General features: G+C 33.8%; 1 long non-coding RNA gene across 1 annotated transcript; it reads right to left on the reverse strand.

The window, feature by feature from the left end:
• Positions 1-371: 371 nt before the first annotated feature.
• Positions 372-1,384, reverse strand: LOC125664809 (uncharacterized). Its single transcript, XR_007366074.2, has 2 exons — positions 1,001-1,384; positions 372-788 (listed from the first exon to the last, which is right to left on the reverse strand). It is a non-coding gene; the product is annotated as an uncharacterized LOC125664809 (long non-coding RNA).
• Positions 1,385-1,796: the final 412 nt, after the last annotated feature.

Genomic DNA, 1,796 nt, shown 5'->3' on the forward strand with positions numbered 1-1,796 from the left:
TTGAATTGAAAAGATATATCCTAAATTTGATTTGGCTGTACATATAAATACCTACTGTTATAAAAAGACCCGGGAATCAGAAGAAATAACTCTGGAGTCTGGAACACTTTATAAGTAACAAAAGTCAGTGACTGCCAGAATATTGGAGAGGAATCTAATTTCTTTCCATTATTCCCTTGCAAAGTCCTCACAAGAATTTAAATATGCTATCAACAACTGCTAAATTGAGATAAAGTAACGGTAACCAAGCTGGATTTAGATGTAGGCGCTTTACAAAACTATTTGTCACAATTTACTACTATCTGGAGATCATTATGACATTAACAGAAATACGAAAATCTGTAACATGCAGAAAAAAGAAAACTCTTCCATAAACTTCATTTAAATTCTTATAGGAATAATTTATTACATCCTAATGAAACTTTAAGAGTTACAATTCAAAGTTCTGTAAACAAATGAACAGATGAATTGATAAAACCAAACATCTGCAACCATGTGCAGTTCTTTGATTTGTTCACTTCGACACTTGTTCATCATTTGGTCATAAAATCACTGTCAGGAGTTTCATCCACAACACCTCCACCGGCCACTGTCAGAAAATCCATTTTTTAAGTACTTCAAAGGATCTGTACTCATATACACATTGTCGCAGTCAAAGTAAACTCACTTAGAAAGTCCTGGTTAAAGGTACAAATTAGATATAGTGCAATTTTTTGATTAAACTTTTTTAAAATCCTCATTTTGGAAATATTCACATACATTCATGAAGAACAGCTTTACAGAACACTCTGAAAAAATAAAATAAAATGGCAAATAAGAATAATTTTAAAAAATACCACAGCTAGACCCCATATAACAAGAGTGTTAAATATTGTTGATGCCATAGTTATTTTGATAGCAAATTCAATATTAAATGGAGACTGTAAGTGAGAATCCTTAAATTGTCTAGAGCAAAATTAACCAGTCTATAAAATACACTGTAGATTGTTTGCATACATACATATGTACTGTAATATCTGCATTCTCCAGCTACATGTACATAAATTATTTGTCAACTGTTGTAAAACGGCATTAAACATCAAATGGTTTCTTGTCTGGCCTCAGTACCCCTTGCTTGTCGTAAGAGGTGACTGAATGGGGCGGTCCTTCGGATGAGACCGTTAAAACTGAGGTCCCATGTTACAGCAGGCGTTGCACGATAAAGATCCCTCCCTGTTCAAAGGCTGTAAGCGTCAAGCATAGGTCTAAATTTTGTAGCCCTTCACCGGCAATGGTGACATCTTCATATGAGTGAAATATTCTCGAGAGGGACGTTAAACAATTTACAATCAATCAATCTGGCTCTCATGGCCTGACCTGGCCTGGCTCCAGTAAAGAAATGAATAACACACCCGATGGTTTTAAATTATGAACCCGATCTCTTTTTAAGACTTTCTTTTCAAAGTGTTTAATATCAGTAAGGGTAACTGAATATTTTTTCTAAGTTCAGAGCTCCGTATTTTTTCCAGATGAAATTTTTTCTAAGTTCTTCATTCCTATTGCATTTCTGATTGAAAATATATACTAAGTCCAACTTTCTGTATTTTTCCCGCATATTTTCCAGATTTTTTCCTCATTTTCTTACTTTCTTAGTTTCATCCATTTTTTCCGTATTTTTTCTGCATCTAAAATACGGAAATATATGGAGATCTGAGGTGCAGGTAGGCTAAACAGTTAAGAAAATCCAGTCCATTTTACTATTACCACAGCAAAGTTCTACTGGAAAACATTTTTGTAAGTTTAGAGATTGGCCTTAT

The sequence above is a fragment of the Ostrea edulis genome, chromosome 1, assembly GCF_947568905.1.
Source record: "Ostrea edulis chromosome 1, xbOstEdul1.1, whole genome shotgun sequence".
In the NCBI taxonomy this organism is placed as follows: Eukaryota; Metazoa; Mollusca; class Bivalvia; order Ostreida; family Ostreidae; genus Ostrea; species Ostrea edulis.